The 11,430-nt window shown below is 47.6% G+C and overlaps 1 protein-coding gene and 1 long non-coding RNA gene across 3 annotated transcripts in view; one reads left to right on the top strand and one right to left on the bottom strand.

The window, feature by feature from the left end:
• The window catches only part of FTO (FTO alpha-ketoglutarate dependent dioxygenase), a 393,904-nt gene that overhangs the window by 336,112 nt on the left and 46,362 nt on the right, over nucleotides 1-11,430 (top strand). The gene's annotated exons all lie outside the window — the stretch shown is intronic.
• Nucleotides 1,229-11,430, bottom strand: part of LOC123579160 — a 21,863-nt gene continuing 11,661 nt past the window's right edge. The window contains exons 3-4 of the long non-coding RNA XR_006702657.1: nucleotides 2,572-11,430; nucleotides 1,229-1,660 (exon numbers count right to left, since the gene is read on the bottom strand). The exon at nucleotides 2,572-11,430 is cut by the window's right edge and continues 908 nt beyond it. This is a non-coding gene — a long non-coding RNA (uncharacterized LOC123579160). The remainder of the gene's footprint in view (nucleotides 1,661-2,571) is intronic.

Genomic DNA, 11,430 nt, shown 5'->3' on the forward strand with positions numbered 1-11,430 from the left:
TGGTGCCCTGGTCTCCTGTGAGTCCACGGGGTCATAGGTAAGGCTGTCCTGAGATTACGAATCCCAGGACGTCTCCACTTCTGGGGCCACAAAGCTGCACGGAAATTATGAAAATATCCAGGGCCAGAAGCTAATAAATAGGAAGTGACAGGCATCACATATTAGGGGATTATCACATACACTGACTCCCCTGCAAGACGCACGATGAAGGTAGAGGGTGTCTAATGACCCCCCTCAAATGTGCTGCCCAGGGTGCTGGTGCTACAAAAGGAAATCTGCTTTCTTGCAAGAGCAAGCCAGAAGATTGATGTCCTATGGATGACCGTTCTCTTTGACGTTTATCTGCTTTTTTGTGACCTTTGGTTTCTAAATGTAGCTCTTGGCTCTGACCTCCGGAAAAGCTAAAGGAATAAGTTCCAGGTTTGTTCAGTGGTACCAGGAATGACTAAGATTTTGAGTTTCTCCGCTGGTGGGGGTACAGGATGGCCATCACCGCTCATGTTAGCCGTTGTCTGGGCATGGCGGCCCCCGTGAAGGGCCCGGCAGGGATGCTGGAATCAGGCGCTCAATGAAAGCAAAAGCCACTTGGATATCTTTTTATGACATAACCCCCACCAGCGCCGCCCAAGCCATGGAAGCGTAGCTCAAGTTAACTGAGCAAAAAAAGTGACTTACATGCAGTTAGCACTTCCGCTCTTATTACGATCGGAGAGAACAATTGGACGGAGATCATTTCAGGAAAAAGAAAAAGGCGTATGTTCCTTATTGTTTGGGGTGAACGTTTTTACGAGGAAAGGGGATGCCGCGCCATTAATAACTGTGGCACGGCGCACCAATTCTAGTCGGCCTGATAGATTAAACATTAGCCCTCTCTCATTATGCCAGCAGCATTGGCTTTGCCCCCAGCCTGATATGTATTCCATGCACAGTCAAGCCTCTGAGTTGACATCTTCTTCTAAAATTGTTTGGCTGTAATAAATATAAAACTTTCACCGCTGATGTAAAGCATTGCTGGCTGGCATCATTTCCTACCCCCTTTTAATTATTCCTGACACTGTGGAGAAACATCTAATATAAATCTGTAATGTGCACTGATGACAAACTACACGGTTGGAGGACCATGTAATTTCTCCACAATTAATTAAAGTGCATGGAGATTTTTTTTTTTCCCTCCCCCTCTCTCTTTCTTTCTTTTCTTTCTTCTTCTTTCTTTTTTTTTTTTTTTTCCCCCCTTTCCAGCAGCCAGATGCCACTGACTGGCTCAAATAACACTGCTGTCAACTGTAAAAAATTAAGATCCAAACCGTAAGAAAGGTACTCAGATAAAGAAACCAGATGCCGGGTTATTTGCGATCCCCCGCGTACATCTCGCTGTAAGCCCCCATTGTTCGTCTGCGGCTCCGCGGCCCCCATCACGCGCCGGACTCGGCCGGTCCGTCAGCGGCCTCTTTCCACAAGTATCGTCGCTTGTGTAACTCTTTTATTAAAAATTGAACACTGCCGATCAGCGCGGGGCGGGGACACGAGACACCGGAGGGGCTTTGCGCCGGAAGAGACGGCGGCCTGCTTCCACCGGTGCCGCCTGTTGGTGTTTATGGGCACGTGCGTGTGGTCAGTCGGAGAGCGAAGGCTCTGCTGCCGTTGCAGGCGGATCTACCACCTGGAATTGATCAAAAGCAAATTAATTTTCATTTTCAATTAGGAATACAATTAAATCCAAAGTGTGGTGAAGGGGAGGGGGGGGTGGGGTGCAGTGTTTACACACAGCCCGTGCAGCGGGAGGGCTGGCGGTGCCACCAGATGAAATGAAATACATGCCTTTGTGTCTTTGCATTTAATTCATTAAAGTGTTAAGGTGGTGGCCGGGGCAGCTGCTGCTACCGCCTTTTACCTCCCCAGGAGCTGCCTCTCTGTTTCCTCAGACAGAATTTTAGGAAAAAGGGAGAGGGGGGGCCCCTCGGAGGGGGAGGAGGGGTAGAAACTGCAAGCTGTCCTGGGGGCGGGAGGAGGGCGCTGGGGGGGGGGGGGGGCTTTTCCCAGGGTTCTGCTGCCCATCAAGGAGGTGGGTGTTTTAATGGAGAGCCTGAATTAGGAAACAGGAATTTGGCTTTGCCTTCTGCCTCCAGCTTGCTGGCTCTCAGCGTCCAAGCGATACCTGGCAAGCGGATCCCCCTTCCAAGTCTGGCCATCATCAGAGATATTGAGTGATTGTGTGAAAACAATCTGGCTGGTGAATGCCCCATGTCACAGGATCCTCACTCTTTTCACTTGACTTTTTCTCTACATTCAACTGCTGCCTTTTGTTGGAGTAACTGAGCGGGGGCCTGTGGGGCAGACAGGATTCCTCCCGGCTGCCTGGGGAACAGTTGGCCTAGTGTGTTCATCACCAAGGGTGGTAATTTGGGGAGCTTTGACCCTGATTTTAAGGAAAGTCCATTATTTGTCAATTATGAGACCTAGAAATCCAGATAGAGGACTCGGATGTTAAATGCCCAGCTCTCTCTGATTTGGGAGGGACAACAGCGTACTGGTGAATATGAATATGAACACAAGTTTCCTCTCCGTACCTACCTGTCTCCCTCCCAGAGCAGCCACATTTGGCTTGCCGTAAGCACGTTGCTATGCTGATGGGAATCTTCTGACTATCCATCTCTGGGATGAGCTTCTTTGAAAAAACAGTGGGTGATAAATATTTTGCCATATGAATAACAATGAAGGTAGCCTCCGATAATAGCTTACATCTTTCTGCAATCCTTTAGGTGATGGATTAAGAGAAAGAGAAGGTTCTGGGTCATGGAAACAGCTGCTTTTGGTGAAAGATTATCCAAAGTAGAGTGGTTACCGCAAATCCTCTATGTTCCAGCCCATATTTTACTCCATACCACCCCCCCCACCTTCCTTGCCCCAATGCAAGGGTTTACGTTTCCTCCCTGCGTGGTATTTGTGCTTTAAAAGAAGATTTTATTACTTCTGCTACAGTGGAATTTCTCTTTTTACTAGACAGTTGGCATCACCACAGCCCGAAACCGCGATGGAGTTGTTAACACGCTGGGATCAGTATTTCCCCCCTCTAAAGCTATTCTTTTCTTCTCTTTATTTTTTTTAGAGGAAGGGGGTGGGGGAAAGGCTCCAACAAATCAACATAACTATTAACTTTCTGATTTATTTGCTACAGAGAGCAAAAAAAAGTCAATGTGAAGTGACAGAAACACCAGAACCGACAGTAGGAAAACATTCTCCGTGAAAGTTTCCAACTGAAATCCTACCACAGCCAGTTGGTTATCTGGAGATAGGCATCTTCAATTTCCTGATTGCATAATAGAAGTGGGATTTCTTTTTCCTCTTTAAAAAAAAAAAAAAAAAAAAAAAAGCATTATCCATAACATCAACATAAAGTTGTCTGTGCCTTGGGTTGCAGAAAGCCCCTGTCTCAGGAAGAGGCCTGTAATCTCCTCAGTTGCCAACAGTTTCCACCCTCTCTCTTCCTTCGAGGGGAAAGGCAAGTGTTCGTAACATGGTGATGGCCAGGAGAGGTCTCCAGGAGCCTGCCCGATTACCCCTGCCCACGCAGCAGACACCATGGCCCTTCGTAAGTGGCCCCATTCCTCCACCATAGAGCGAAATCGCGCCGAGAAAATTCATCGGGATGTGGATTGGCGCTCTCATAGCTGCACAGCCGGTACCCCGTTATTGCTTTACGGGTTGCTCAGGGGTAGACGTTTGTAAGGATTTGAGACTGTGCTTTGGACAGTTGTCCTGGTCTGGGGTCGGGCCACGCTTTACGGTTGACCTGCCCCCCTCACGAATGGCACCAGCGATGTGTGGCCTTCACACTTGCGGGTCTTCTCAGTTGCAGCTGGTGACAACGCGCTACGCTTTCCTCACTCCCGAGCTCCTGATGACCCATTTCGGAGATGGGAAATTCTTGGCTCTGGCCTGCAGCTTACGTCACTTTTTGCGCTTAAAAACGCCCATGATCTCAAAAGCAGCCCTCGTTTTTAAATCACTTTGTATATCAACACTTCATTTTATTTAACACGGTGTTTTAAAATTATATTTAAAAGGCAGCCTCTTTTGTCTCCTGTGCCCTTGGCTGGGAAACAAAGGAAGTCGCTTTTAAGAGGTGTTTTACACTTTATGACTACTGAGAGAGAACATAGTCCTTTAATAGGTGTATATGTAAGAGAGTTCCACGTTATAGGTTTTCAGAGATTAAAAGTTCTGGAACAGAGTTGTTTGATAACATCTTTGAAGGGCAGAGGAGCAAATGGAAGCCTCAGAGATTCGGATGCCAAAACAGAACACTCCCTAAGCTTGCGGGCAACAGGAACTCTTCTGAGATCGTATTATTCTCACCGATAATGGCATTCTGCCTTGAGTGCGGGTGAGGGCTGTGCAGGGATGGATCATTCTCGTCTTATACTTCATGGTTATGGGCATGTAATATGTTCTTCATTGAGCCAGGCAATTGACGGAGACGCCAGTGCATTTAAGACTTGAGTCTACTGGAAATGAGACTTGCATTCTTGCCAGAAATGGATGCTTTTCCGTGTCCACCACTATCACACATCTTGACTTTTTTTTTTTTTTAATCCTGACTCTGAAAACAATAATATCAAACAACTCCAGGGGAAAAAAGTTAAATATTTCCATATGAAGAGCTGATTAAATTTGTATGGTTTTCTTTTCAGTAAAAACTGATATGTGATGAAACACGGTGCAGCTGGATGGCTGGTTTGGGCCGATACGCCGCCCGCGTCCTCTGATCTCTGTACCCAGCTCCGAGAGCCAGTGCCCGTGATCCAGTGATCCTCTGCACTGTGGCCCAGGTTCAAAAATGCCCATTCCCGGGGGTCTGGGCTGCAGGATGTAGGCCCTAAACACCATCAACGGTCACCTGGCTTAGGTCGTTTCCTCTTAAGTCACTTGGCCTTTCAGGGGCAGGCTGAGTCCATGTGAAGCATGGTGGTCGAGAGGGGACGTGGGACGCTCCCCCAGTTAGGTTTCCTTCAGTTGAGATGGGGGGAAGAGCCCGGCTTGGATGTGGGGGAAAGTAGTGGAGAAAATGACTCCTTGGCTCATGTGTTAGAAAAGGACAAGAAGATCTGGCCTTAGCACAGCGTGATCTTGGGTTCAAATGAGGTGGCTGTGACCTGTGTCTTTTTGCTCCACATGCTGATGCGACCGCCTTCGTGAGTCCCCCGTAGACTCTCCTCACTGGGTCACAAGATGGCTGCCAGCAACTCTCAAGGCTCTGTCCTTCTGCGTTCGCATCACGTGGGGAGAAGCGAGCAGCCCTGTCCTGGCGTTCCCAGCACAGGGGCTCACCTGCCTTGATGGTAGCCCGGGGAGTGGGGTACTACCAGGGCTAGCGTGGATTGTGCCAGAACCCTCTACGCTTTGTCTGGGAAGGAGGGGTTTCCTGGCGGGAAACTAGGACAAGGTTACAGACTGAGTTGGTGACAGAACAAGAATGTCCCTCACTTATGCCAAAGGCCATTCCCCCGACTCTTTGACCAGGAAACTTGAGTGTTGGGGATGGGGGAGAATCACATTTAGTGCTTCTGTTTTCATTCCCTTTAAATATGAGGAGTACGAGGAAAGTTATTCTTGTGGAGGTACAGGCTTGACTTTTGCTTTGCCCAATGTTGAGGGTCGGGGGGCCTCTCCTGCTGCCGCCGTCAGAGGTCAAAGGTAGCGGCAGCATATTTTTGTTCAGCCCACTCGAGAGAGATGAAACCGTCCCGCCACTCCCATGCTTAAAAACGGTGCCCATCCTTCCTCTCTGCAGAGAGGAGTTGCCAGCCAGTCAGGACTCCTCCAGGCTCGCTTTCGGCCTGCTTTGGCCCTTGCTTGTCACAACTTCTTGGGGCTCCCCTGAGCTCTACGGTAGGATGGCATCTCCTGCCTTTCAGCATTTATTCTGTTGCGTCTCACCTCTGCCCACCCTCCATTTTTCTCTCCCAGAAGCCTGATCTCTCAACTCACGGTTAACCGTGATCAGGTGTCCCCTTCTCCTGGTCTCCAGAGATGGCCTCCTGTTGGGTCTCACCTCAGAGCCATCTTGGTTCTTCCTGTAGGCTACCAGAAGCGGAAGTGCCCAGCACTGCCTCTGTCGGTAGTGACTTCTCCTGAGTGAGGTCAGGCAGGGAAGAACTGATAGGGGACATTCACTGTGGGGCTTCTCATGTATACTCCTCAGTCGGGGATGGTGGAGGTTCCCCCCACCCCTCCCCCGCCCCCACCACCTCAGGGACTTCCATTCTGAGATAGACGAAAAAGACAAATTTGACTCTCAACATTTGTTAGGCTCCAGGGAAGTCCTACGTGTCACCGAGCTATTATAGATCTCTATTTGTCAAACCCAGTGTTTACCCTGGGCTCCCTTACAACACCCCTACCCCTCCCCGCTGCACCAAGAACCAGTCTACAAACAAAGCATCTACCCTCTGAGGATTCCTTTCTAATTAAAATTTTACATATACTAAATAAACAAGGGCACTTTTGAAATGTAAATGTGTCATTTTCTTGAGCAACTTAAATCAGCTCCACCTACCTGGAGACTGGGCTTCTCCTTCCGCACAAAGCCTCACATTCTTAGTTCGCCTTGACTCTTGAGCGGCTCACATTCCCTGTATACTTAGATCCTGGTGTGGGTTGTTGTTTTTTTTTTTTTTTTTTTCCCTTGAACACTTTCTACAGTTTAGTTATTTGTTGTAATTATCAAGTTCATTTTTCTCTAATAGATGTGATTAAGTATATTTAGCACTGTGTAATGAGTTTTCTGCCTGGTTGCATCTTAGCTAATAAAGAATTCCTTAGCGGCATCTTTGACAGCTGCTGCGGATCCCAGGCCTGTGCTGCCACAAGAGACCTTTTCCATGAACTGCTAGCATTAGAGAAATTAACTCCATTACACTCACCATAAAATTGAGGCTGAAATTTGATTACTAATAGATCCTCCATTCAACCAGAGACGATAGAAATGGGGTGGCCAGCGGGGAGGAAGGTGAATGTGTGTGAAATGTCGGCGTCCACATTTTCATCAGTGCGTGTGTTCAGATATTTCCAGCCTCACCTCCAGTTTCATTTCCTGAGCACGACCGGAGAACGGTGCCCGGCTGATGGGTTTACAACGGTGCGGTTCGGTAGGCATCGGACCGGAGGTCTTGGTGACTGCTGTGACGGCGGTACCTGGTCATTGGTGCCTCTGTCCATACTGGGCTAAGAAACCTTCTGGGTATGTTTTTGGCCACGGCAACTCCTGGCCATTGTTGCAGGCTGTCCGGATTTGTAAGGCTAAAGTGCTGAGGACAATTAGTGATCGGCGAGTGGCTGCTATGATGTATAGTTGCTTAGCAACAGTCTCTGAATTAAGTCCCTGGAAGGGGGCTACAGGAAGAGACCAGACAGGAAGATGAAACAGGTAACCATTTCAATGTGGAGGTGAGTCGGTAATGAAAAAAGAGTAAAAGATATTTGTAATCCTAGAGACGGCTGAGTGGAAAATTGGGGATAAGGGAAAGGGAAGACAGAATGTACCTTCTCTCTCGCTAAATAAAGTAAGTGGCAATTGAACCAGCCCCACTGATAGGAGAGCTCGTTCTCTTTCTTTGACGCCTGACTATGATTCCCACGCAGGCAAAACTCAGGGGACATTACCCGAAACGCGGCATGAACGTTCAGGGAAGGAAAAGATGGAGAACAGAGTTGGGTCTGATGGTTGAAATCCTGTAGAACAAGCCTAATTTAGTGTTAGTCAGTTCATACCAGTGAACCAGGATTAATTGGAGGACAGGGCCCAGTTTTCATGAAGCCCTGCTTGCGGAACCGAGTAGAATGGGCGCTCCTATATATACTGATGTTCAGCCTTGCTCCATTTCAAGTAAGGAAGCATCTTGAACAAGCCGGGAACAGCATATCCATTTCAATAGATTCAGCTGAGTTTAGACTCTCCGCTGACTAAGATATCACCCTGAACTCCATGATTTAGTGAGCTGGTTTAGCCTCTGGAAGCCCAAATGAGCAAAAGAAAGTGGAAAAGCAGTAAAAGACCTTGATCCAGATACTGAGCCTTGTTAAGGGGCTGCCTTATCTATGCACCGAGCTCTGTCTGGAGGTCTGCAAAGGTCCAGGGACTCATTACTGTTAGTGAGGGCTGTTTTGCAATTAGTGTTGAAACACTGAGATAAAGAAAGGATATATAGGAATTAAAAACAGATAACGTAAACACTAACAAAGAGTCTTAATCCCCTTGGCTGAGTGTTTTGCATGTTTACCTCTGATCAGAATTCTTAATAATATCGAGTGTGTTGCAATTCAATAAAGATCCCCTAGGAAGAGAAGAGTCGATTCTTGGGATTAAAAAACAAAACAAAACAAGAAACACAGAAGCAGAAAAACTTATGCTCCCATCTTCCACTACTTTAAAAACAAAAATTAGGAAAATACAAAATAGCAAATAAATTACTCCGGAAGATTCTGTTTTGGGTTAGTTTGGCTCAGGTCATTTATGGGCATAATTCAGGTTCCCATTATTTAGTGAGTAGAAGGGTATCTTCAGGGCCCAGAAAACAGATTTTCTGTCTCCACCTCTGACTTGTTTTCTGCCTGAAGAATGAAGGTGGCAGTCAAGAAAGTCTTTGCCCTCCTGGCTCAAAGTTCCTCGTTGGAGAAAGGAAGCTGATAACCACCCCTGATTCTTGCCTCGTACCTATAAAGGGCTCACCGTCACAACAGAGCACTGTATTTTCAGGACAATGTATAATTATTTGGGGAAAAGCCAAAAGTGGTGGCTGGTGCATAATAATGGCACGTATAATAACAATCCTGTCTAATGGCCTACGGTTCCAGTTCAGGTATCTTAAGCTAGGAGTGCTCTGTGTTCCTGTGTTCCCGCCCCGAGCTCTCATACTCTAGTCGTGTAGCCCCCACCTTCAGGGGCCACATACCTTGCTTTCCACAGACCATTGCATCCCTGGTACTCAGCGCAGGTTCTGTTCCATAGCGGGAACTCAGTCATTGTTGGTTGAATTTGTTCCCTTAGAATCTAGCTGTGGCAACTAGCATCCGGGATGGTCCCCAGTGATCCCTACCCCCCTGAAATTCACAGCCTCCCTTTCAATATGGGCTAGACTTGGTGACTTGCTTCTGATGGACATACCAAGGTGGGGGGGGGGGCGGGAATTAGTTCGTGAAAGGCAGTGTGGCTACTTGCAATCTCTTTCTTTCTGGACCACTTACTCTGAGGGAAGCCAGTTGCCATGTTGTGAGCAGTTCTGTGCCAAAAGCCTCATGGTAAGCCACTGAGGCCTTTAGCCAACAGCCACACCAGTGACCTTAGAAGTATATCTTCCAGCCTCAGATGACTGCAGCACCAACTGATAGGTTACTTGTGTCCTTCCAAGAGCCACCCAACTCCCAAATTCCTGAGCCCCAGAAACTGCTAGATAATAACGCTCATGGTTTTAAGTCCTTAATTTGGAGGGTAACTCATGGCACAGAAATAAATGACGAGTGTAATGGCTGATCACCGTAAGCATCACTTTATTCAGTAGGTATTTGTTGAATGTCAGCTCTGCCAAGGATGTTGCTAGATGCTGGGGATACCAGGACAAATAAGGCAAGGTCCCTGCCTCTGAGGAACTTAGAGTGCTCAAGGGCCATTCAGGTAAGTGCAGTGGGCGTGCAAAGGAGGGAGCCAGAATGTGGGGAGGGGGCCCTAAAACTGAGAAAGTCGTCTTTTACACAGCCTCCTGGCATCCCAGTATCTATATGTATGTCACAGAAAACACTTTTTTCTCTAACTGTACCTTAGCTTCGTTTAGTTTCAGACAGTTCTAGCACACTTTATTCAGCACTGCCCCATATCGCATTGACTCATTATGGAACTGGTTGGCCATTAGAGAAGAGGGAAGGTGATCTCAAGTTCTTGGCCCTGGGCTATGAGCATCCCATTGCTGAATTTGACTCCCATTTGAGTGGCTCTTTTTAGTGTGTCGCTTTTCTTTATTTCTCTGCAGCCTCTCTGTTAGCAGCAACCCTATTATCTAGGGGTCCTTTGATTAAAAACCAACTGATTGATTGTCTCCAAAAGAACAAAAAAAAACTCACGAGATTATTTTAATGCTGTGTATACTTGCTGGCTGCATAAATGCAGGTTTCACTCTGGCTTGAGGCTGAACATGGCCGGGGGATGAGTCATGTCTTAGGCCTAGCGTTGGAATGCTTCTAGGAATGTCGAGAAGATAAAGACGCCAGCCAGTAAAGCGCTAATACATATTGACGGTCAGTCACGAGTCACAGTGGAAGGAACCCATCTTCAGAGGGACCCTGCTATCATGGCGTGTACAGAGAGACTGATTCATTAACAGACCTATTTCCAGGACCTCATCCTCTAGGCTAGACTCCAGGCTGAACTAGAGCTTGCCCCGGACACAGGTGGCCTTGTGTGGCTGCCTAGGCCCCGGGGATGAGAAGCAGAAGTTACGGAGGGAAAAATCCACTTTGTAACAAAGAAGCATCTCTGCTTGGGCCTGGGTCCTCCACCCTTTAGGGGACGGGGCTCAGGAACCAGAAGGAACGGGACCAGGCACCCGAGAGCCCCAATAACACTGTCACGATGCTCCCAGGTTTAGAGCTGACTCCAAGGAGGAAGAAAGCCAACACGTTGTTTTTCCGTTTGCCGCAGGCCGCAGCGGGAAAGCAATAAAATGCTGATACCAGCCTCTTGCCGGTGTAACTGATTTAAGTGGGAAAAGGGAGACAGTCTAGCAGAGACATCAGGGATTATTTGGCTTTCCCCCAGCTCCCGTGCGCAAACAGGAGAATGACGGAACAGTTGGCTGCGTTTAGCGCCTGGATTGGCCTCCTCTCCTCCCCTCGAAAAAATGTCTTCCTTTGTGGCGCTGCCACTGTGTCGACTTTTGTGGTGGTGGCGTTGGCTCCAAATAGGAAAACTTGTGCGGTGACACTGCATAAAAGATGGACTTGTTCTATATATGGGGGGGATATTGCCTTCCTTCAGATCTATGTGTCTCGCTTATGGAATGAACCAAAGTAGGACAGATAAACTAATATTTTGTATAAGCTCAGCCAGACAATACAGATGATAAAGATGTTTCATCTTCTTATGCATGCAGAAAATATGAAAAATCGTGGTTTACACATATTTGCTCAATTCAAGTGTAAAATTGGGCCCCTCGATTGCCCTGGGCCACAGTGGCTGTGCGAAGGAAGCTCGATTTACCTTGCAAGCCGAGTGAAAAATGATCAGAATATTAGACTCATCTAGCCCACATTAAGGAGCCATTGCATTTCCCGACAATTTTATGCTATCTCAATATGAAAACAGAGCAATTTCAACTCACATCAGGTTATGATCGGCAATTACAGTTGCATAATTCACCTAGTCTCTGCGCATGGGCCTTT

The sequence above is a fragment of the Leopardus geoffroyi genome, chromosome E2 (assembly GCF_018350155.1).
Source record: "Leopardus geoffroyi isolate Oge1 chromosome E2, O.geoffroyi_Oge1_pat1.0, whole genome shotgun sequence".
Classification (NCBI taxonomy): domain Eukaryota; kingdom Metazoa; phylum Chordata; class Mammalia; order Carnivora; family Felidae; genus Leopardus; species Leopardus geoffroyi.